This window comes from Ambystoma mexicanum, chromosome 8 (assembly GCF_040938575.1).
Source record: "Ambystoma mexicanum isolate Mex_15411 chromosome 8, UKY_AmexF1_1, whole genome shotgun sequence".
NCBI lineage: Eukaryota > Metazoa > Chordata > Amphibia > Caudata > Ambystomatidae > Ambystoma > Ambystoma mexicanum.
The window spans coordinates 176,328,580-176,354,764 of NC_090929.1; positions in this window are offsets into that span (position 1 = coordinate 176,328,580).

Below are 26,185 nucleotides of genomic sequence, written 5' to 3' on the forward strand. Positions count from 1 at the left end.
GCCATCCACCGCTTTTTTGGTCCATAGAACACAGCATCTCGGCGACGTCCGCTCGATCTTCGAAAACGCTGCAACCTGAGAAGAAGAGAACGAAAAACCACAGAGGGGAAACACAGATTAGCACACGAAAAGTCAGGAAGGCGCCGCGTGCTATGCATTACTCACCGTTCACTATTTTCTCAGCCAGCATCCATTCTGGGACATTGCAGCGGCCTGCAAGAAAGAGAGAAAGACAGGTCAGCACAAGAAAAGGCAGATAGCACCGCGCATCGCGCTTTCACTTACCATCTCGTGTTTAGCCCCCAAGCAGCACGACATCACTAATGAGCTCTTCCTGCACCTAGAGGAAGAAGGAGAGACATTAACAGGGGCAATTGGAAAGAAAAGGACAAACTACAAAAACCAGCAAACTTGCCTTGATGAACAGGAGTCACAGCAGGTCTGGACTCTTAGTGCCCGCACCAGTGAAACAACTAGGTCGCGGTGCGCCCACACCAACAACGCACCCCTGCACCGAGAGGCAGGACAGAGAGCGAATCATACAAGAAAGCAAGGTGAGAAGAGAACTAAGGGGAAAGTTGGGTCCACAAGGGAGGTGGGATCCAAGCAACAAGAGACAGTAAGATTAAACCCGAAATTACTGTATTTCAGGCCCGATCCTCGGCCGAACAGATTCCAAGGGAGGGGTTCGAGATCACAAGTGATCCAGCCGGGCTGAGTGGCGTCCCCGTGGACATCAGGTGAGCGTTACATACAGGTATCTCAAGTCTAGCTGAGCCCCATTTCAAACTGCCTTGTCTGGTAGTCAAATTGTATTGTTGGCTGTGGGCCGCTCTCCCACTGTGCAGGTCTCTCAAATCTAGCTGAGCCCTATTTCAAACTGCTTTGTCTGGTAGTCAAATTGTATTGCTAGCTGTGGGGCACTCTCCCATTGTGCAGGTCTCTCAAATCTAGCTGTGCCCCATTTCAAACTGCACTGTCTGGTAGTCAAATTGTATTGTTAGTTGTAAGCCTCTCTCCCGTGATAAAGTGATTATTGCCTTATTATTGTGGAGTAACACTGATTATTGGGTTGCACCCCATGAGATGACGCAGTGATTGTCAGCTACACCCATTAGGACAATTCTGTAGTTACCAGCTATAGCCCTCTCTGCACCACATAGTTTGTATACTGCAGTGAACCTCTTCCTGGCAGACCCACACTAGGGACAGCCACTGTAATACCCCAACGATATAACCCTAGCAAAACCTCCCCTACCTTACTCGAGACAGCGACTGAACAAGCCAGCAATATCAACTGACAAGACCACCAACAGACCAAGCCCAAACCTGTACCGAACAATCCCCTGCACCCAGTACAACACCACAAGACAGTCGGACCAAAGCAAAACCAACTCGGCATCAACAAACAGAAAAAAGACCAACAAAATGCTCAAGCTCAAAATTCCATGCAAAAGAACTGGACCAAAGGAAAGACAAAGAACAAAAAGAACAAACATAACTGAACACCACCGAAGACTCACAACTGCAGAAAACACTCCCACAGACAGAAATGACAACAGAACCAATGCCGAGAGAAGAGAGAAATCCCTATACCTAACTCCATAACACACAAATAACCAGTCACCAGAACGAGCCAACCTAACATACGAATCAACAACACTAGAAAACCAAACACACCATGCAGAAGAAGAACGGACAACGCTAGAAATAACAAGAACATAATCGACGCACTTACACCTTACATCACCAAAACAAGAGGAACTTCCACTCGACACCCACACCTGAAAATAAAAACAGACGAACCTCTCAACATCATCAACTGCAAAACCATGGTCATACACCTATCAGCGAATACAAAAACAAGCATCACATTCATTCAGTTTTACAGACCACCGACATACGATGCAACCTTCGTCGACAACTTCATAGAAGCCATCACCAACATAGCCATCAAGCACGAAGTTCTAATAATCCTGGGGGAGTTCAACATCTGCTTTGAAGAAAAACACGCTGTAAAATAGTAGGCTGTAGTCGGATTTAGGTTTAACAATTTTAAGATTTATTGCGGTGTTAACCTAAACAACAGCTCTCCTTGTGCACATCAAACAGTATTAGTTTGTTTTCATGAGGTTTGGTTTCCGTGAAAGGGTTAATGAAGTCCAGAGTTCAAAAGAAGCTCCACTTGGCTTCTCGCATCTTTAAAAGGGAAAATAAAGTCAACTTAATTATTTTTCTCCACGGACCTTAGCCTTCAGTCCGACTCACCCTCTGTTCACTGGGTTAAGAAAACAAAAAGACAAAAATCCACACGGAAGGCACAGTCCTTGATTAATGGTTGACGGCTGGTGCTTCTCCTCAGCGAGTCCACCTCTGATAGGGATCTCCCCTGTGCCTCTCAGTGAGCCTTCTAGTACGCCCAGTCGCAATCACCTTTCCATTCCTCTCTGGTCTCCGGCTCGACTTGCAGCTGTAATCAGAAACACCTGGTGAGCTCTCTGTTGCTGCATTTAACCCCCTCTCTGCTCCTCCCCTCCCTTCAGTGTCCAGCCAGTTTTCCCTCCCATTCCCCACACCTGCATGGCGTTTTCTTTCCTCTTTCCACCCAGTTTCATGCACTGTTTGACCCCACCCTGTATGTCTCTGGGGCCACCCATCTATATGCGGGTTGACTGCATTGCACCAGTGCCAGTCTCTGGTACACCTATTTCCATGCTGTATGATTGGGTTGTACCTATGCCATTTTCCCTTTTTAATTCTGTCTCTGCCCCCTCCTTGGTTTTGTTTCTCGTGGTGGTTTCTGGGACATGTAGTTTTCTTTTGATTTGCTGTGTTAACCTTTTGTTGGCTGGGTCTCATTACTAGAATAGGGTCCTCCCTTGGTTCTGTTGCCTCTTTGACCACCTCACACACGCCAACTCCCAAAACTCACTAATTAGTCAGTTAACAATCATGAAACTACAACAGTTGGTGAAAGGGGCAACACACTCGGCAGGACACACCCTTGATGTAATCTTCGCCAAGGGAAAACTTATCACCATGGCACCACTGATACAAATACTGTGGAGCGACCATATCATCATCCCATTCGTGATCACACTACCAACTCAAGACCGCATCCAGCCCCCCCCAAGCTCACAACGATCACAAAAATAAACTGGAAAACCGTCAAAGCAAGCAACCTAATGGAACAACTGGAGATGACCAAACCCTCAACTTCAGAACTAGAGCTGGCTGACCTAGACAGGAAAGTGGAGCTACTCCACAAACAGATTTCTGACGGAAAAATAAATTGCCCCGGAAAGGCCATTTACCCCCTCAAAAGAAGGGCAATGGCAAAATGGTTTACGCCGCTACTAAGCACCATGAAAAAGGACAACAAGAAAACGGAATTGGAATGGAGGAAAGAATACAACCAAGACAAAAAAATACTGTTCCAGAAACAAATCTGTGCATACAATAAGAAAATACAAAAAGGTGAAGATAAGGCATTATGATGACAGAATCACCAATGCCACCAACACACAAAAAGAAATGTTCAACATTATTAAACTAATGAGAATCCCATCTGGTTGCGAAAACACTCCAACTCCCTCAGAGAATCTTTGCAACGACTTGGCAGACCATTTCAAAAACAAAATCAACGACATCCAACAAATCATAGGAAACAGACCAATCAACCACAACACTCAATTTACCGGACCTAACGAAGAGCCACAGCGCAAACTCCAAAACTTTCCTGAAATATCAGCCGTGGAATTCGCCAAGCTGGTAAAACACAGCAAGAAAGCAGGATCACTCATGGAGCCCTGCCCCCGCTGACATCTACAAACCAATCCTCGCACAAGGAACGCCATTATAATACTACAGAAACCGCCTAAATCTCTCACTCAAACAGGAACTGTACCAAGATCCTTCAAATCAGCATATATCGAACCACTTTTAAAAACCACAAGTGGCGACGTGGAAGACCTCTCCAACTACAGACCGATTTCAAACATTCCCTAACTGGCAAAACTCCTAGAAACTTACGTATACAAATTAACCCAAGAACATGTAGAAAAACACCAACTGCTAGACCAAACACAAGTCGTTTTCAGACCCGCAAGAGGAACAGAATCGGCACTACCATCCATCTGGGACGACCTAAAAACAAACGCAGACTGCAACACAACCTCAGCTCTGATTCTTTTCGACCTCTCTGCAGCCTTTGACACAGTTAGCCATGACACCCTAACCAAAAGATTGGAAGACATAGGGATAACAGACATGGCAATACTCTGTATTAAATCATTCCTAGCAGACAGGACAGAAACCGTATGGATAAAACCCTTCAAATCTACCCCACAAGTTAATGACTGTGGAGTACTGTTCTCAGAGAGGCCACAGCTCCACCTCACTGATGATGCCCAACAAGGCTGAAACACGTGTATGGGGTTGCTGTTGGTACTCTTGTTCAGAGAAGAATTGCCTAGCATGTTGGTGCTGGACTGCCCCTGGGCAGGACAAAGACTGATATGCAGGGATATTTCTCCACTGTGAAAGGGACAGTGAGCTAAAGACTTGGTTGAGAATCTCCCAGGGGCCATCCACCCAAGAACAGGTCAATGGGCCGTGTTTGTGCTGGTAGAGAGACTCCCAGACCCCCCTTTGTTTTCAGTACCACAAGGATCCTCACTATCACCACTATACTTCAACATCTACCAGACCACAGTAATCAGAATCTTCAAAAAATACAAAATGACATGCTACAATTACGCAGACGACACTCAAATATCTACAAAATCAAGGACACTGAAGCCGATCACTCAACCCTAATTGAGTGTCTAAAAGAAGTCTTTAACTGGATGAACGCCAACAACTTGAAAATCAACCTAGGAAAGATATCAATCAGGATGATATCCAAAAAACCAAGAGAACAGCACCTACATTCTCTGGCCAACGGAAATGGGAACCGCGCCAACACCATCTAAGCTAGTAAAAAATCTGGGAGTACTGATGGACAACTCCCTAACCTTAGAACCACAAATAAACGCAATAATCAAGAAATGCTTCTTGCTCCTTCACACAAGAAGAAGAATCCTACCTTTACTCTTCTTCACCCACAAAACACTCGCAATCATTGCCCTAATCATGTCAAGAATCAACTACGCAATCAGCCTCTACCTCGGGATGCCAGAATACCCCTCCTGAAGAAACTACAACGCATCCAAAATGCAGCAGCCAGACTCCTCAAACTATCCAGAGGACACCACATCACTCCAGCACTAAAAATACTTCAATGGCTCCCAATCAAACATCGCATCAACTTCAAGACAATGTGCATTACACACAGGGCAATCATGGACATGGAGCTGAATTCCTACAAAAGAAAATTATCTACAAGCCAACCAGACTCCTCAGATCAAGCAGCGAAATCCGCCTGGAACCCAAACCATACCTCAAGAAAAAACCTAGGGGATCCTCCTTCTCCCACCTAGCCTCAAAAACCTGGAACAACATCCCGAAAAAATAAAATACACCAAAGACCACCTACAATTCAGAAAACTACAAAAAAAACCTGGCTCTTCAACACAGCAGATTCAAATTGAAACAATCAAACAGGAAACACAATGAACAGGATGACAGAACTCACGACGATACTGACAACACCCAGAACCGACTAAGGGAAACTCTGACAATAACGAGAAAGACGACGCTAGGTCGAATAGGACACAAGCCATACCCCATAAGGACAGAAATTAGCATCCCTGCCCAACTCCATCCAACATCCTCACCCACCCCATGAACGCTACCAGGTACCATACTTGGATAGAGTTGTGTGAATGTTAGCAGTTGCCACACTTGAAGTGAGCTGTGGACATAGGCATTCGACGGGCACGGAAGAAGTTTTTTTATTTTATTTTTTTATTTGGTTGGCTGGTAAAATCAACCTTTCAAATACAAAACCACATACAAATACATGAACGTAATTAAATACATCTACAATATCCATATACATGTTGATTTAAATAAAAATATGATAATTATATGAAGGCAAAGCATACTTATTTCATAATGAGGTCTGCTTCTGTTGTTATCTTCATAAAGTGCAAAACATATGATGATTAAAACATGTCTGTCTCAGGTTCCAAACAAATTTCTATCAGGTTTACTATGCCAATTACTCCTTAGAATCAACATTGATCAATGACAAAATAGTGTTTAGATATTGTATCACTGCGATCCTTATTGCCAGCTTTCTACTTGTGAACATCCTAAACCATATTTCGTCCTCAGTCATTGGAATGCACAAACATATCAAATTACTGAAATTGATTTTTGTTGTCGAGATTAGAGCCGGGCAGCTTACTATCATATGTTGTAGTGTTTCTTGACAATTTGTGTCAAGACAAAAGCGACAATGGTTTAATTCTTTTAGAAGAGTCCCCCTTCTTACCAATATTTCTGCTGTCGGTAGAAGATTGAGTCTAAATCACAAATACTGTTGTCTAATGTAGGGAGATGGAAACTTTATCAGATCGTCCGATATTACTCAAAGTTTTTTTGACCCAAACAGTTGTTCATTGAAGTCTTTGTAAGTACAGCATTTAGCACTATTGCAAATCCAGTCATGTTGATATCATTTCAACTTAGCTCGATTTGGATTGGATAACAGAATTTCTATGGATATGCACGCATCGGATGGCGCATCCAGTACATAGCTTCTCCATTTATGTGTAAAGATGTGCGCTGAATTGATAAGATAGTACGCAACTGCGCTTAAGATGTTGTTATTTGCAAGGCCTATTAAGCACTTTTGAAACAGACAACACATCTTCCATGTTAGCAGCGCAGAAAGCGAAACTAGGCCCAGTTCAAATCGAATTATAGGTAGCGCAGTGCATTTTGGTAGTTTCAACACAGATTTCCAAAACCGAGCTTCACACAGGTCCCAGATGTGACGCTTCATTGGAAGTTTAGTTTCAACTCACAATAAAATAGGTACCACTTTTGCTTGATAAAACATCATTATATGTTTGTACGAGAATTTACCATATTTGAATACCAGTATATTCGCCTGTGATTTCAGAGTTTGCAATTTAAGATTCAGTGTTGTAATATAAGCAGTTTCAGACAAAGTGTAATGGATTGTTAAACATAAATACTTATATTCTTGGACATTTAGTGGCACCACATTTTGCAAATAGCACCTATGTTTCCTTTGAATAGTGTTTTTGTTTTTTCGACAGATAACAATCTGTCTTTTCTAAGTTAATAATGAGATTATTTTTCAATGAATATTCGGATAATGTGTTCAATAGATTTTTAAGCCCACTAGGGGTCTGGGATAACAAGATAAGATCATCCGCATATAAAATCCAGGTTATGCATTGGGTGCCCAAATTTGGCACCTCACTTACGATGTTTGAAAACGATTCACCTAGATCAAGGATAAAGAGATTAAATAGAAAAGATGCCATTATACAGCCCTGTTTGAGGCCTCGCCCTGTAGCAATCAGTTCATATAATAAGCCTTCCATTGTGAGTTGGACTTGCAGGGATGTATTGGTGTGTAATTGTTTTGTTATGGTGATTAAAGAAGATGGACAATCATGAAGAACCAGATTTTTGTAAAGTAATTCACGGTCAACAGAGTCAAAAGCCACCCGGAAATCAACAGATGCAAGATATAATGGCTGATTCCGGGCTGCACATCGGGATCTTAACATGTTCACGTAAGTTGTGAATGATGACAGGTGCAGCGCCGGGACGTAGCTGTGAGTGTTGGCATGCGCCACGCTTCAAAAGGGCACTGTGAGTACCTACCACTGCCACCTCTGGATGGAGTAGCATTGGTTGACCGATGCCGCCTATGGACTGGATTGAGAATGCTATTCAGGGGCAGATTTGGATGGACTCACGAACGCTTGCTTGCCCCGCATACAGACAGGCCGAACTTGGACACAGTTATGAATATGGATGGGCGTAATGTGTGGAAGGGACTACGGGTGTCAGTCGGTGCTGGATCTGGATGGAGGCCGAATCTGGGTGGAGGCGCGGAGATGCTTGCGTGCCCCACCTGGAGGGAATATGGAAGTTTAGCGCTTCGCTTCCTGGCAGCAATACCAATTAACCAATCCACTAACAATTTCACCCCTCTGCATACACCTCTCAAACTCTAACCAACCACAACCCTATAACACAACAATCCGCACAAACTTCGCTACACTGCAACAACAAAACAAACCACACATAGACTTGCACAACAGCACACAACGGATACCGACCAGAAAACACGTAAGCCCAGGGAACAGTGCTAACCGGGTTGAGGCTGCCAATGGCACATCACTGCTCTCTTGCACTTTTCCCGCTTACTCCCACTAACTCCCCCTCAGCCCCCTTTTCAGAGCTTCAGAGCTCCGGTGGTGATAGTGCGCGGTATAAATATCCTTTAACATTAACATAGACCAGCCTGCCACTGTAATTTAAAGCCTGCCAGTAAACTGCGCTGATCCAAAGAAGTTCAGCCTTTGGAAAGGAAATCAGCCCAGCGATGGGGTCAGCCTTGTCCCACCTCGGATAAAATCTGCTGCCTGTGGCTGCCACATCAATCGGTCGTGTTAACACACCAAGGACAGGCTGCTTAAGCCGGGCCTCGGCCATCTGTGAAATATCACTGGGAGCATGAAGTGAAGCGCAAACGCAGATCCTGCCCTGGGGGGGAGCCAGACAACATTCCACAAGTCCCCACACTCACCCATAGGCCAAGCCATTCCAGGCTTCCCTCAAAATAAAAGCATTTTGCAGGACTACGAAGTACACTACAAGTACATGCGCATCAATGTCATGTTAACTGATAACATTTGCAGTTCCTGATTGGGGGGAGGTGAGTCAGCGCCCCTCTCTCCAGAAAGACACACAACGCAGCCAATGACACCATGCCCCCTGCTGGCCTCCTGTAACGCTCGCCTAGTATCCACTGGGACGTCACTTAGCCTGTTCTGACCTCGTACGACCTGAAACCCTTCCCTGGAGTCTACTCGACTGGAGACTGACCTGAAAAACAGGATTGGTAGAGTTTAACTCCCTATTCTCTCTGTGTGCTTGAACCCCTTCTTCCCCGGGGTCCAACCCTTCCCTTTGATCCACAGCTCACCTTGTTTTCTTGGAAAGTGTGCTCTCCGTCCTGCTTTCAGCGCAGGGGCGCGTTGATTGATGCGGGCTCGTTGCTGCCTAGTTACTTCACTGGTAAGAGTCCGACAGGTAAGTATAATGAGTCTTTTGAACAGTTCTCTAACTTCGTTCCTTTCATTCCTTAGATGATGGCCGGCGTCCGGGGATGGCGACGTGCTGCTGAGATGAGTAGCGCTGAAGGTGAGTGAGAGTGCGATGCGCGATGCAACCCTTTTGTATTTGTATTGAACAGAGTTCTTTTTCTGTGTCTTTTAGGTGCTGCAACGTTTTCAGCATGGATGCCGGTTATGAAGAAGAAATGCGGTGAGTAAGCGCGGTATGCAGCTCCTCTAGATGTTTCCACGCTAACCTGGAGTGTCTTTTCCCTCTTGCAGATGGATGAGAAGTTCTGGAGACAGAGTTCCCCCAGAGCGGCTGGGATTCAGGTAAGCGTTTGAAGCTCGTACAGTATTTAAAAATAAGCGAAGATTTGCTAAATGCTTACTAATGCCTTTTTTCTGTTCTTTTCCCTTTTGCTTAGGAAGCGGCGTGCCGGGATGGGAATGACACCGCCGAAGATGCCCGCGGAACAGAAGATGCGATGAATGATGGGCAGAAGCGCTGCAAGGTAAGGCTGTTCCTAACAGTGTTCTTGTTCTTGCAGGAGCTGACCGCAGAAGAAAGATGCAGGCCTACTGAAGACCGATCCGAACACGGTGAGTGTCACGCTGTAGGTGCAGAAAACACAAAGCATGTTTCTCAGGCTGGGCGTGGCTTAAATAGTCTCTGGGTATCCCAGGTGTCTCTGGGCTGAACCACACCCAAAAGACTAGACTGCACATGCAGTTCTGGGAACCGAAATATGTGGGGGCATCCATCTTGTCCCCATCAATGCACTACATGTCCAATCCCCAATGTTATCCTATGGGAGTGAGTGAGTCTGGTGCCACAAGCGCCAAGTCTGACTCCAAGTGGGTCTTTGGAGGGATGGAGAGGCCCTTGAGGGCCATGTAGGTGATCGTGGCCTGGCTCCAGCCTGACATCTTGGAGGGCTGGGGACACGAGGGGCAGGAATCATGACACCTCCTAATGAGATCTCTAATGGCCTAATCTGTGCACCGCCCCTGCTGCAGGCTTTACTCTGCCAAGAACAATGGCAGATGGCGCAGCTCTGCCCAGAGCTTTGTACTCACTGAAAACCAGTGTTTTCTGGATTCCTCTGAGGAAGACAACAGCAGCCTCGGGGGTCTTTTACCTGTTATTTTCAGATGTTACCGAAAATCGGAAACCCTAGTTATAATGCATGTGTGCATATGGCCAAAAGGAGGTTTGGTGGGATGGCAGGGCCGCAGTTAGCTGCCCATGTTGATCTATGTCATGGCCTAGGTGTCATGAAGGTAAGCGTGACGTGGGGGTGGTTGCATGAGTGGAATACGTTGGCTACCCTTGTAAATGTGTCTAATTGTAATATATTGGCTACCCTCCTAGCTTCATCTAAGTGCAATACAATGGCTATTCTCATAAATCCATCTAACAGCAATATGTTGGCTACCTTCAAAATTAATCTGGGAGAGACACGTTGGCTATATTCATGAATACCTCTAATTCCAAGTCCAATACATTGCCTAGCTTCATAGATTCAACTGGATGCAATATATTGGTTACCCTCATGAATTCATCGAAGTGCAATACATTGGCTACCTTTACATTTCATCTGGTGCAAGACAATGGCTATCTTCAAAAATCTTGTAGGTGTGATGACACGTTGCCTATTTTCATGAGTAGGTCTATGTGAAGCAACCTTCACAAGTCATTTAGGTTTGAAACAAGGGCTACCCATGGGAGTTAATACAAGTGCAAAATATTTGCCATCTTCATAAAAATACGACTGGGTGCAATATATTGGCTACCCTCATGAATGCACCTAAGTGCAATACATTGGCTACTCTCATACATTGATCTAATTGAAATGCATTGGCTACCTTCACAATTCCTCTAGTAGTGACAGAATGGCTACCCTTATGAGTTAATCTAAGTGCAATACATTGGCTTCCTTCACAATTAATGAAGGACAAACACATTGGCTATCTTCATACTACGTCTAAGTTCAATATATTGGCTACTTTCATAGTTTTGACTGAGTGCAGTATATTGGCTGACCTCATGAATTCATCTAAGTGTAATATGTTAGTTACCTTAACAATTCAATCTGGGTGTGACACAATGGCTGTCTTCATTAATTCGGCTGCCTGCAAGCGGTTTATAGTGATATATTCGAATTCAATAATTTCGAATGCATTAATTTCTAATCAATAATGTCAAAATGTCTTTTTTTTTTTTATGTCGGGGTTCCCCCCCAACCCTGTTTTTAAAAAAAATAAATGTTTTAAACATGTTTATTTTTGGTTGACGCACAGGAGAATCATACATTACAGCATATTAACTCTCAGTTATTTATCAAGCCCAGTAGTCCCCTTTCTTTAAGCTATCTCCCCTCCCCTTAACCCTCAGTCAACCTCCAGTTCTCGCTCATCTGCTCGCCGCATCATGTCTGTGCTCTCAGCCAATAGAGCATTTGCCACCAAGCGTGGCTTATATGTTAGCGCCGGATAACTCTGGTCGTAGTCTATCAGCGGAGACCAAATGTTTGTGAAGCGGTGAAGGAGGCCTCTGCTTGCCGCTGTGATTTTCTCCGCTATGAAAATGTCCCATAGTTTCAGCCACCACAGGATCATCAGGGGGCCTTCCGGCGATTTCCAACTTCGAGCCACCGTGATTTTAGCGGCTAAGAGTAAATGAGTTAGGAGGGCGGCCGCTCTGCCCGATCTTGGGTAAATGTCCAGGATAGGGGCTCCCAATAGGATTATTTCTGGTTCCAGAGGTAATGTTATCATCTTCATGTCCCTGATGGCCAGGATGCATTGGGACCAGAGGTTTGCGACCACTGGGCATGACCACCACATATGCATGAATGACCCCGGGAGGCCACATTGGCGCCAACATCGGGGGGGTCTAAATATTGGTTGATGTGGAGTAGTCGGAGCGGCGGGTAGTACCATCTTAAGAGTAATTTATGAGCGCACTCTCGATTAGTGATGCAAAGGAGGAGGATCGAGTGCAAGACCAAATGTCTATCCACGCCTGGTCTTCTATTGAGTGTCCTGGGTCTGTTTTCCATTGGGCCATGTAGGTTGCTCTGGCGACGAGTGTTTGTCTGCAACAGCTTGTACAACGTTGAGATTCGACCTCGGTGTGGGGGATCAGCAATTGTCAGTTCTGTGGGGTCCAGATCCCGTGTTGCTGCAGCGCGAGTTGATGAATGAGGGCACCAATGGTGTAATTGCGCATACGAGAATCGATCCGTTTCCATTAAGCTGAAGGTGCTCTTGCATTGTTCAAAGGTGAGTGGTCGATCCCCCTCAAAGAGTTGGCCTAAGGTGCTTAGGCCTCCAGCGATCCAGTTTTTAAAGTTCGATTGGTGGGCTCCTGGTGAAAACGCTGGGTTATGAAATACTGGGGCTGATGGGCTTAAGTCTCTCGGGATACCCCTATACTTACGTGTCCATTCCCATGCTTTCAGGGTATGTTTGGTGGAGGATAGGATAGCTGGCCATGTTCTCCGTGAGGCGGGGGGAAGATGCAGGAGGAAACGGAGAGGGAGGGATGAGCGGGATCGGCCAATCTCTGCCCATCGTGGTCGGTTCGAGCTAATAGTCCAAGCTTGAGTGCGGGCTAGTTGTGCCGCTATCTGATATTTCTGGAGATCCGGGACCCCTAGGGTCTCTTAGGTTTGGACTGCTATCGTTCTCAGTGGGATCCTCGATTTTTTACCCTTCCAGATAAAACGCAGAATCTTCCTCTGGAGGCACTGAAGCGGGGGCTGGGGGATCATAATCGGCAGGGCTGAGCAAGCATAAAGGAGTCGTGGGAGGAGGTTCATCATACACGCCGCTATGCGGCCAAACAGCGAGATTTCCTGTGGGAACCAGCGATCTAGGTCTTCCTCCAGGGTCTTGAATAACGGCTGAAAGTTGGTCCTATAGGTGTCCTCTGGACGGGCTGTAATCTGGACTCCCAGGTAGGGAATCACCTTTTCTGTCAGCTGGATCGAGCAGAGGGTTCTGAAGGACGCTTTATCCTGCGGGTCCAGTCTCACCCCTAGGGCTGAAGACTTCGCGAGGTTTATAGCAAATCCCGACACCTTACCGAAGGCATGAATTTCTGCCAGGGAGGACCTCAACGATTGGGCGGTATCCGTTATGGTTAGCATCACATCATCCGCGTATAATGCTATTTTATGTTGGGAAGGGCCTACTTGTGGGCCTTTGATTCTGGGGTTAAGGCGGATTCGTTGGGCCAGGGGTTCCATGACAAGAGCGAAAAGCAGGGGGATAGGAGGTATCCCTGCCTGGTTCCACATGATGGGGGATTGGGTTAGATAGGTAGGAGCCCATTGACTCGAAGCAAGGTTTTCGAATATTGATAGTTCGCTAGGACGTATTTCTGGAATGTGGGACCGAAATGGAAGGACTCCAGGGTGAGCTGGAGAAACGGCCAGTCCACTTTGTCGAAGGCCTTGGCCGCATCCAGAGCCAGCACTGCCAACTTTCGTGAGTCTCGCTGTGTAATTTCAATCAAATTCAGGACCCTGCGTATGTTATCTACTGCAGATCTGTTCATTATGAATCCTGTCTGGTCTGAGTCGATGATGTCTGGGAGTACCTTCGCCAATCGGTTAGCCAGGACTTTTGAATATATGTTAGCATCCAGGTTCACTAGGGAGATCGGTCTATACGCTGTGACGTCCCTTGGGTCTTTTCCCGGTTTCAAAGCGAGGACAGTTATCGACTTTTGCATTGATGGAGCAATTGTCCCAGAGACAGCGAAAGAGTTAAAGAGCGTGGTCAGAGGGGCTACCAGCTGGGGCTGGAAAATTTTGTAAAAGCGGGTCGAGAATCCGACCGGGCCCGGGGCTCTTGGTTTGAGACTCACTCTTGATGGCATTGTCGACCTCCTCACTTGTGATCGGGGTCTCTAGCTCGTCCCTGGTCGCGGGGGGCACATGGCTGGGGGAGGGCCGCAACTCGAAGGTAGGATTGTTGGTCTTCAGGGGATCTCGGGGACGCCGTCATTGTGCCTGTGAGATAGGCTACTGCAATATACAGTTTGTCTTTCTCAGCAAATTGGACTCTACCTTGAGAATCACGGAGGCCCAGAACAGCGTTCCTCTTCCTGACCTTCGCCAGCTTTTCTACCAGGAATTTGTTAGCCTTATTTCCCTTGACATAATAGCTTTGTTTAGTCCTTACTAGTATCTGGACTGTATCTTCTGCATAATGAGCTTCCAGCTTTTTTCGGGCTATCTGCAGGGTTCGGTGGGTTCTAGGCGTCCAGTTCTTCGCTTTACATATTGCTTCCGCTTTCTCCACTTCCTCTTGAAGGACCTGGCAGACTTGCCGTTTCCTCTTATGATAAGCTGCACCTTGCGAGATTAAGACCCCTCTCACGACTGCTTTCATTGCGTCCCATGTGGTGGCTGGAGAGGTGTCTTTATTTTTATTTTCCTTGAAGAAATCTTTGATGGCTTTCGCTACCACGTCTCTCAGTGACATGCCTCCCAAGATCGGGTCGTACAGCGACCACTTGCGCTTTGGGAGCGGGTCAGGATCGTGAGCTCTTAGCGTCAGGAGGATCGGGGTGTGATCCGATAGGCCCCCATTTTTTTTTAATAACCCTTTTTTTACTAGCCAAACCCCCAAAAAAATAAAATAAAATAATAAATATTCGACATTTTATTTTCGACATTATTTTTTTCGAAATTAATGCATTCGAAATTATTGATTCGACATTTTAACTGCACACCCTGCAAGCCATTGGCTATCTTCATAAGTTCATCTAAGTGCAGTAAATTGGTTAACTATGGAGTGCAGCAAGAATAGTGGCTATGTTTTAAATGTGCACTTTGTACGAGCGCTGGTTAAGGGATAAGTGTGTGCCTAAGTGCAGAACAGTGGGTATAGTTTTAACACACACAGCACTTCAAACACATAACTTCAGCTCTATCACATACATAATGAAACCGATGTCTCTTACCTGAGGTTTGCTGTAGACAGGTAGGGCTAGGCCGGGGCGAACAGGGCAAATGAGGGATGGGAGCTGCCCTTTGCAGGCTGCGCTGGGGGATCCACTGAAGTCTGGAAATTCAGGTCACGTGTTTGGAAGCACGAACCTATCAGCCCTGTTAACGGTGGCAAGTTGTTGGGCACAGGCAGGCCTGTGCCTGCGGGTTCACTGAGAAACCATGCAAGCCATGAGAAAAAGGAGAAAAAGAAGCCATGCCACAGAAGTCCCAAATAAATAAACCTTCCCGAAAAAGGGTTAAGCATCCCTCGGGTGCATGGACCAAATGGACGATTGCAATGATGGAGCTGGCACAAATACGGCTCAGAGGACCATATGAAGAAGACAGGGAAGCACCCAGTGAGTGGGAACAATTATTAACCACCATTTGAAAAGAAATGAGGGCTAGATTCATAAATCAATCAAATAATCATCCACGAACAATGGAACAAGTTAGTGAAATGAAGAAATAGAACAATACATTACCCAAAGGTACTTTAAACAATTATCAGATAGATGAAATCTGGGCCATTTATCTTCAGAGTTCAAAATAAACAAATGTATTTGTGATGAAAATGATTACAAAAATGGTAATATATTTACATTTCAAAAGAAACATGACACTACTTAGAACAACAAATACAACAAAGATTTCTTCTGATATTGGTGATATTAGACCATCACCAATCTCATCTGAAGCTGAATCGAAGAGTGAAAATGAAAGTAGAGAAAGCGACATAGAAAAACCCACAACCTTACGATACTCGCCATTGGAGAGAAAGACAGTATAGAATGTCCTTTTTGAAAGGAATGTAGGGGATCTCGCAGAAGCACAAGACAAACAATATTTCTATTGGAAAGACAAGAATAGAAAACAAACGTTTTTCACAGCCTTATATTAACTACACAAGCAAACGAGGCAAAAGAGGACAGAAAAAATAGGAGAAACAGGAATCCTAACATGATCCAAGAGAAATATGAGTCACAAAAATGGGAAAAATTAATGCATAATTTATCTTTAATTATACTCACAGATTTTATGATTCAAGCACTGAAAAGGGGCCTTTCCTTCTGTCCTATTAACTAATTTGACTACATGCCAACCAACATTGACCTTTATAAGTTATGAAAGAATGTTATACTAAAAGAAATCTTTGAGACAAAAGTGCAATCAAGATCCAACAAATCTACTGCAGTAGGCATATCTGAAATATCCATAAAGCTAGTAGAACAAACCTTGACACTTCTAAATCATAACAAGACCGATGAGGTATATACCGTTTCAGGATTTATGGAAAAAAACATACACACAGATGCCAGTGAATCAAGTGAACTTAAATCAAAATGTATTCCAAGTTTACCATCTTTTCAGTACATTAGTAACACATTATCTAAGATATTTACATTTTAAAGAAAACAAACATTGGGTAAAAAGAAAGAAACAGGATGCATTGAAAAAGCTACAGGAAAATGACATTGTCATTAAACTGTATGTATATATTGCTGATGAATAGATTGGACTATATTAAAGAAGGAATTTAAAACTGAGGAAACTGACCAATGACCACAAATTGGAGAGATTGGATACAAATCCATTTAAACAAATAGCAAGGTATTGTTAATTTAAAATGAAAAATGGTTGCATGTAGTAGTACTAAACTGAGATGAGTATCCATATCTAAATTTTGGCATCAATTTATTTTCTTCCCAAAATTCACAAAAAGTGTACCTCAACAGCAAAGGAGCAATAACCAAAAGAACATCACAACAGATTGACAGATATTTAAATACACTGGTAAAGGACTAGTGATAAAATGTATTAAGAAGATGTACTAGTCAAAATCTGAGGACATGCTAAGGAAACTGAAGATACATTAGAGTAAATGAGTAAATGATGCTCTATTGATGTACCAAATGAAGCGAAGGATGCACTAACTAAAATTCATCATACTGAAAAAAAGAATGTACCAACGGAGGATGCAGTTAGCAGTAACAACTTAGCAGATGAACCAATTAATTGAAAGCAAGGTAAAATGCAATTATTTTTCAGATCCTTTTACTTTACTTTTTATAATTTGTACCAGGCAGTCCATAGACCCGAAGGCTTAAGGGTGCCAAAACAGAGACACACCAATCAAGAACATGTATACCAAACACATGGTGGGGCACACTGGAAAGCAGATAAACATAGGAAGTTAATTGAAAAGCCAAGTCTTCAATTTATTTTTAAAAGAAAACTTCAGTAGATTTAATACCTCTGAGTTCAGGGGGTAATCCATTCCAAGCTCTAGGGGCTGCATGCATGAAAGCCTTTTTACCAGCCTTAACAGTATTACATTTGGGAACAGAGACCAAATCAGTGTTACTGGGCCTCAGGCATCCAAGGTGGCCCTTATCTTTAATCAGGGCTTGCAGGTACGCCGGCATCTTACCCAACCGACATTTATGTACAATTAAAATAACTTGGTAAAGAAGTCTAGATTCAAATGGCAGACAATGTAGATTACGGCAGGCCTCTGAAATGTGGTCTCTGCGAGCGATGCTCGCGAATACTCTGACCCCGCTATTATGAACAACCTGTAATCTCTTGCACTCTCCTTTTGTTTATACCAACCAAAAGACTACAGCAACTATAATTGCTGCACCTACTTTTGCTCTAGCTGTGGTCTCAGCATTCTGTTGTCTAATAAAGGGGCGCAAATGAGTCAAGAGTTTTATGTAATAAGCGGACGAGGACACTAACGGGTTAACATGATCTTTCATGTTAAGGTGTTGGTCCAACACAAATGTTATCCTAAAGTGCAAGACTATTTCCTTTTCTTCAGTAACTATTTAGGACATAGGACATAACATGCAGCAATAGATCACATTATATTATAAAAAGAAAGTGCTTGGGGGGCGTGGCTGGGAGTCGATCGAACAGCATGGCTCCATGATTGCTCCTAGTCAACCCCACCATCGAGGGAAATTTTAGCATCATGAAATTTGCAATGGGCTCTGAAAACATACCTGCTGCAGCATGAACATCAGCTGCCTCCGACTCGTCAGATCAGGAGCCACGTGAGCCGACCCTTGCAGCAATATCCACCTCCAAAATCCACGCTCGGCAGGCGGGATGAAAGCCAAGATGGCGAACGGCCAGCCTGGGCAGTTGCAGCCGTGGAGGGGGAGGAGCCGTGCCAGAATTGAACAGCCCGACTGGGGTCCCGAGCGGGGGCTGCCGAGCCAGTGGCTGTCGGGGGAAGACTGTTGCCGGCGCTGACCCGACCGCACCGCCAACAAGCACCCTCTCTGGCGTCATCACCTCCTGCTGGGACCTCAGATCTGTGGCGTGGGATGAACGGGGGGGCGGGGCCCCTAAGAAGCTCCTTCTCCCTCCCTAAACTGCAGAGACTGGCTGGGCTGCCTTGGGAGCTTGGTGTGCCACTCAGAGACTCCCGGGGACCTGGCCTGAACTCCCATCTACTGCAGGTGTCTTTAGGAGTGCCTGGAAATGCTGAAGCACAGCGCTGCCCCGCGGGACCCAGCGGGGCAGTGGAGGGTGTGGGGGGCCCCGCACCCACAGTTCCAGCCGCACGATCCTGAGGTGAGCCAGGGGGGGGGGGAATCGGTGGGCCTGAGTGCAGTGGATCCGGGGGCGCTGTCATCATGCGCAGCCCCTATGCAAAGGACTGAGAACCATAATCCAGCTACACCCGGAGCTGGACTAGAGGTGCAACAACCTACACCCGGTGGGCCCAACAAGAGAACTGGTGCATCACCATATCGTTGCATCGTGAAGCCACACCAGCAGCGCCGCAGTTGGAGACCTCATCAGGGGCAAGTCATCAGGAGCAAGTCATAAACATAGAACATCCAGGCAGCGCCATACTGCAGGTTCAAGAAGCGGCGCACAGCGCATGCAACCCCCACTAAAGGCACACAACTGCGCCTGGTTCAGAGCCGCAGGGACCAAGCTCAGTGTGCACAGTTACCAGTGCCAGCCCATCTCTCGACGGTCGGACAGATCCGACGCACACTGAAATCCCCACTCCTCACTTTGAGCTGGCCACGACGAGACTGAGTGGGTGAGTGCGAGCGCCCCACTCCTACATGGGGCACAACTAGCGGCACCCAAGCAAACACCCCACCCAGGCGCCCCGACTTCTGAGCACAAGGCAAAAGCTTCACCACAGCCATTTCCATCCTCCTACCGGCACTACTATGGCAAAAAGCAGCAAAGTAGCAAATCAAGCAGACATTGCGGCAATGATGCTTACTTCCAATCAGAGTAAAGCAGGAAAGCCCGACCAAGTGCCGAGTGCGACGCCCGGCGGCGACCGCACAACGGAGGAGCCGCAGGTCGAACATTTCACCACCAAATCAGATCTAAAAGATCTTCTGCTGGCGCTTACCAAAGAGATCCAGAAGGGCACAGACAAAGTAACCAAGAAAATAGCCTCACTTGATAGGAGAGTCAGGAGAGTAGAGGAAGTGGAAAAATGCACCAAGGAGGTTGAAAACAGCCTATTCGACAGCACATTTGAACTGGAGCGTGGCCTGAACAGAGTAGCAGCCCTGGAGGCCAGATGCGAGGCGCTCGAAACCAAGCAGGAGGACGCAGAGAATAGGTCCTGCCGGAATAATATCCGCCTCCGTGGGATCCCCACCACAATAACCGACGCCGAGCTCAAGGGCTTCACCAAAGACCTGTTCAGGTTCATAATTACACTACCGGACAGCACCCCCTAGAAATTGACAGAGTCCACCGCACTGCACCGAGACAAGCATCAACCTCCCCACCGGACGTCCTCGCCCAAATTCATTTCTTCAGAGTCAAGGAGGAGATGATGAGGGAGGCTAGATCCTCGAAGCAAATCACTTTCAGAGGGGTAACCATTGCGCTTTATCAAGACCTAGCAAGTATAACTCTCCAAAAACGCACAGCCCTCCGAAATCTAACGGAATGGCTACAGGAACGGAAAGTACAATACCTCTGGAGCTACCCAAGAGCCCTAAACTTCATATGGGAAGGAACCCGCAGGCACATCCCCAGACCAAAAGAGGCGGACCGCTTCTTGGGGAAGGAACCTGCTGACGAGGGCCCCGAGCCAGCCACACGTCCCCAGTGACAGCTCGGGTCGCCATCATCCGGCCCCTGGTCACGAGCTAGCAGACGCTGCAAGCCCCAGAGACCTCAGAGACGGCACAACCCGAGCTGACGCGACAGGTCGCTCCTATCAACATGGGGCCACTACGCAAAGTCAGTGCCACACCTCTCTGCATACCCTAGGGACACATAAGCGAGCCCCGAATTGAGCCCTATTCCTATCATGGGGCGGGAGGGAGGTCTGATACCCATGGGGGCAACCGTATATGCGCAGCTGGGGACATAAAGCCACACCGGCTCCAATTGATCTTGCCCCGAGTCCAGATCACTAAGTAGCTCTCTCTCGCTGCAGCCGCGGCCCCGAAGTTAATCCCCTTTACTTGCAATCCGCATTTGACTGACGGCGGCGTTGACTAGCAACCCCACGATGAGCTTTATGGTCTCATCCCAACTGCTCTTGGGGAGGGGGGTTAAGGTGACTGCGAACAGTTCGGAATGCCAGATACCACTGTTAGTAGTTACAGTTTTAGACGCGGACATTGGCAATCGCAGCACAATAATATACATGCACAGGAACCCTCACAAAGCTTCCCCCTCACTGCACAGCGCTGGCTACTCTGAATGAGGGGTCCCCCTATAACCAACAGGCCCGGACAACGCTACAGATGTCCGTATCCCAACCTGGAACGTCCAACGTCTTAATTCCCCTAGGAAGCGGAAATCGGTGGAGAATAGATCAGCGCAACTAAACGGGGACATAGTAATACTCCAAGAAACTCACCTCTTAGCAACCGATGAGCACCGAATCAAATTTAAATGCTTTAAGTGAAGCTTCTTCGCCTCCGGAGACGAAAAGAAAAGAGGAGTGGCGATCTTCAGTGCCCTCTCGGGAACAGAAGATTAGTTCCTGTAGTAGTCAAATAGCTGAACATATTCCTATTCATTTAGCCATAAAAGACACTGCAAATCATAACTTAAGGGAGATAGTCATCACAACGCTATTGAGGCAGACTGGACTTTTTGGAGGGGAGGAGTGGGCAACTCGTTGCATGGGAGGGCCCACTAGGGATGACAGTGGTTTGATAATTGGGGGGGAGCCTCCTGATGGTCCATTGGAGCCACGGTGGAGGATTGCGTGTAGAGGTTGCAAGCAGATGTTGATGCAAAGAGAGTACACAGATAGATGTGAAGGTCATAATGGATGTTGACAATGTTTGGGGGATCGGGAGACCTAATAGAATTGAACAGATTTGAACTCTGCCATGTGATTGCGGGTGTTTCATTTCATCGGGCTGCAGGCTGGCGCATGTTGGGTGGCCCTCCTGGGCAGTATACCTTTCCATTTTGTACATGTACAACCTTCATCCCCTACTCAGATTATGATTGCATTGTTTGAATTGGATAGAAACTGCTTCTTAAAGTGAGGAGATATTGCAGTTTGTTCTTCTATAATTGCGTCAAACAATCTTATGCTTTTATATTGGTACATGGACCACCAGGATTGTAGATCCAATTCTAGGCACAAAATACTAATGGAGATTAATCTGGTTATGCCCAAAACCTCTCTCAGAATACAGCCTTCAAGAGAGTCTAAGAACCCTCTGTCTTTGAAGTCCCTGAGTTTGACACCGTACAAAATGATAGGAGTGAGCTTAAGCCTGTAGAATTCTAGCAAAGGTGGCAGTGAAAATTAAGAAAATCTTGACCTCACCCTTTTCATCATTGCTATGCAAGTTCTTTTTCGTGCATTCTGAGGCTCAAGTGTAAATGCATATTTTGATTGGTGAATAGAAGGCCTAGAAAAACCAAAAATGCCTTAATGTTAAAGGCACTTGTACCGCACAGTCACCAATGGAATTGGTCCCCAGGCACTCAGGCGGATCTGCAAATGAGAGGGAGGGGAAGGTTAGTCGGGTAAAGAGGGAATAGGAAAGTGAGAAGTGATATGCTGCTGGCAGCTTCAGTTCGCTTTTCACAGTGCGCTGAGCTTGGGTGTGAATATTGGACCGATGCAAGTCCTCGTGTGCTGTTGGTGCGATTTATGTGTGTGTTCGTTGTTGCAGTGTGGTGAAGTGCGTGCGATTTGCTGAGCGAGAGGATGGTTGTGTGAGTGATGTGTGCACAGATTTGAGCTTTGGGTTAGTGGGTTATATGTCTTAATCCTTATAATTCTTATGCTGTGTATCCGGTTGTCCTATGGGTAGGTATATTCTTTCACTTTTTCTTTCCTGTCCGTCTAATTGTTATGAGTGATGGCGTGGCACGTTCCCAGTTGTGTTGTTTCGAAATTGGTGTGCTAGGTAGGCGCGTGTATTGTTCCCCACTATGGTATTGGTGCTGTGTTTTAACAATCACCTACTCCCATCTTATCTATGGTCCATTGATGCCTGTGTACTTTGTAGGTCAAGGTGTTATTGATATATCATCCTTGCCCTTCCATCCCAATCCCTCCGTGATCGTTCTGTGGTATGGTTATATCTTATCTATCTTTCAGCTGGTAAGTTGATATGCCGTATGTTGATCTTCCCTAACCTTATGGGCGGTATCTTAGGGAGGATTGCTTTCTTCTCTCAGCATTGTTTCAGCTGTGTATATACCCCAATAGGCCTTCTTTCTAGTTACGGGGGGTGAAGAGCCAGGATTTGAGGAATTTTCTGAAGAGCTGATCTCTTGTGTGAAGTATGTTTTTTTGGTAGCGCTCGTTCCAAGTTTTTGGGGCGAGGTGAGAGAAAGATCCTCTGAATTTTCTTTTGTTGTATGCTTTCGGTTCCAAGCTGATGTCGCTACTGGATCTCAGCGTCCTTGTTGGGTGACATAGGTTTATTTTATTCTCTCAGGAACTCTGCGTCTTGCGTGTGGATTACTCTGTGCTTTATGCACATTGATTTGAACTTGATTAGCAGTTTTATTGGTAGCCAGTGTAGCGTTTTCAGCATTGGTGTGATATGTTCTCTTCTGGGTAGTTTGAGGAGCAGTCTGGCTGCTGCATTTTGTATGCACTGTAGTTTTTTTTAGAAGTGGTTCAGGCATGCCCAGGTATAGGCAATTGGCGTAGTCTACTCTGGGCATAAAAATAGTGATGACTGTGAGTGTTTTGTTGGCGAATTACAGGAATGGTAAGATCATTTTTACCGATTGCAGAAGAAAGAAGCATTTCTTGATTGGAGCGTTTACTTGTGGCTCTAGAGTAAGTTTGTTGTCTATCAGGACTCCCACGTTTTTTACAATCGACGATGGGGACTGAGTTGTACCAAGTTCCGTTGGCCTGGGTGTATAATGGTTATCTCCTCCGTCTTTTGTGATGCTCATTTCTGTTTTACCTGGGTTGAGTTTGAGGTAGTTAATCCAGTTGTACATTTCACAAAGACAATTCTCTAATGTTATGTTTTCTTCTTCTGTGTCTTGTCATTTGTAGACTATATGTGTCGTCAGCGTAGTTGTAGCAGGTGAGGACGTGTCTTTTAATGATCTTGATTAGTTGAGACAGGTATATGTTGAATAATAACGGGGAGAATGATGATCCTTGTGGTACTCCGCCTGAGGATTCTGTTAGGTTGGATTTTAAAGGTTTGATCCATATGGTATCTGTTCTGTTTGTTGAGAAGTAAAGCACGGTCAGTGATTACAATATCTTCCAGATAATCTCATGATGAGGATGTTGTGGTTGACTGTGTTGAATGCCTCTGAGAGGTCTAGAAGTATCAAAGCGGTATTGTTGTCAGTGTCTGCATTTGTCTTTAGATCCTCCCATATTGAGAGAAGCGCTGATTCCTTTATTTTACAACGATACAGTACAACAAGCCCTAAACATAATTGCCCCTTTTAAACTGAGAAAGGCGAAACCCACAGCACATATAAACAAATGGTTTACGGCAGACCTAAAAACACTCCGAGCATCTGAAGCTAACTGGAGAAAAACACCCTCCATTCCCAACAAGGAAAAATGTAATAATGTGCCTCTGCTTATAAAACTGCCATCCTTAACACTAAAAAAGAGATGTATAACATCAGAATCCAAAACACAAAATCTGGTACGAAAGAACCATTCTAAGGGAATTGGAGTCCCTCACACCACCGACCGAAGCTTGCATCAAAGATGCAGCCTCTTGTGCTAACATTCAAAAGGCCTTATCCTATAAAATAACCTTAGTGCAGGCCAAAATTGAGACAAAAAAGAATAATCTTGCACTGAGCTCTGGCTGTCATAAACTATCTGACCAGCAACCTCCTCCCTGCTGCCCGTTCCACTTCTCTCCAGTCAACACGAAAGAAGTTGAAAAAATCATCTTGGGGTGCCACCAGGGGGCGCCGAGATGGCTTGACGTCTGTGTCTCTATCCTCCGTGGGCTGTGGATTCAGGGAACTGAGCCCCCCCAACACCCTCCAGGAGTGAGACTTAGACCCTGGGACGTCTCCTGGACATTGGTGTGCAGCTTTGGAGCTTTGTTTGGACCGAAAACGGTGCTCCAGAACCCTAGATCGGACCCTGTAAACGTTGGAACAGGAGAGCTCCCGCCTTCTGGTTCGCCCGGGGGGCGCCGCTCTCTCGGAGAGGCAGAGCAGTGCAATGGGGAGCTTAGGTGCTCGGAGCTGGCCCCCCCCCCAGAGGGAGCACAGAGCAACCCTGTTGGCGAGAAGAAGAGGATTCCTGGGCTCAAGGGAGCTCGTGTGTCGTGTGAGGGTCTGGGCACATAATCTGCGAGCGGCCCGAAGAGAGGAGCAGCGAGCCGCAGGACCTGCCGAAGTGTGAAGGTGCGGGTATCCCTCGGCGTGTTGTGCCTTTTGCCCGCGCCCGTGCCATCTGCCGGGGTAGTGGTGGCGGGTGGGTAGCCTGGCCATAGTAGCGGAATCGGCCTAGTCCCGGCGAGGACCTGGGGTGGGGGGGCCCGCCCCCTCCCCAACGGGAAGACTGGATGCGCTGCGAGCGCCCGCCTGCCTGCAGGAGGAGGTTTGCTGAGCTCTGAGGCGTGAGTGAGGGGGTACACCAGTATGTGGGCCTCGGGTTTAGCCCCTGCCCCCGCTCCCTGGTGTTTGCTGGTGTAAGCTTGTGCGGAGGGTGCCCATCTCACGAGGAGGAGTTTGGGAGGCCCGGTTTGGGTCTTGGGCACTGGGTGCCGCCCCCCCAGTAGGAGGTCTGAGTGTGCCTCGAGCCCCCAACTGCAAGGAGAGAGACTTTGGACACTTGGTGGGGGCCCTCTCTGCAGATATAGGGGGCACCCCTAGCCCCCAGTATTTTTCAGGACCCGGATCGGCCCTCTCTTCGGCTGCCCCACGGGGGACTGTGGCTCTTTTGGACAGACTGGAGAGGAGTGGGTGTCCCCCCCTTTGAGTGTGGTCCTGAGACGACAACAGCCCGGGGAACGGGAGGGGCTGCCCCTCCCCCCCTGCAGTCAGTGACTTTGGGAAACTGAGGGTCCTCGCCCTGTGAACACCCCGAGCTCTTTGGAGGCCTCACCTCTGGGTTTGTCCCGGGGGTATTCCGGAGGGGCCGGTTGGGCCCGGTTAAGGGTCTGAGGAGGAGTCATGGGCCTGGCTTAATACCAGATGGGAGGTTGGGCCGTCTTTCTCTTGATCTGGAGGGGGCTCTTTCTATGGTGTCCTTCCCTGTCTGCCTTCCGGGCTACGCTTGGAGCTTCCTCGGATGAGCTCAGCCCGGGCTCTCCAAAAGTTTTCTTACTCTCCCCCTCTGACCCAGGCCCCTCCCGACATGTCGACCAGGACGCAACCCGAGGCCCTAGATGCCCAGGAGGTTAACAGGAACATGGCTGCCATCTTGGAGGAGATCTGTGGCTTCCGGGCGGACAAAGGCAGAAGGTTGGA